The sequence below is a fragment of the Amblyomma maculatum genome, chromosome 4 (assembly GCF_055883805.1).
Source record: "Amblyomma maculatum isolate TAMU_Amacu chromosome 4, ASM5588380v1, whole genome shotgun sequence".
NCBI classification, from domain to species: domain Eukaryota; kingdom Metazoa; phylum Arthropoda; class Arachnida; order Ixodida; family Ixodidae; genus Amblyomma; species Amblyomma maculatum.
The window spans coordinates 35681317-35681573 of NC_139347.1; positions in this window are offsets into that span (position 1 = coordinate 35681317).

Below are 257 nucleotides of genomic sequence, written 5' to 3' on the forward strand. Positions count from 1 at the left end.
ACCAAAATTCCTGGCTTTGTGTACGATATACACACAAAAAGAAATGCTTCAAACTTCCAATGCAGAAACGGCACACTGCGAAGGAATGCAAGAAACCTCGAAGACTGTTTTTCATTGTAAAATTTTGTTTGATGTCGCCGAAAAAGTTTAGACATGCAACATTTAAAGAAAGAGTTTCTTAAGGATGCAAGTGCTTGACGATGACGTATTTTATTCATTGAACTTTTGAAACCCATAGGCGAACAGTCAGCTTTGTC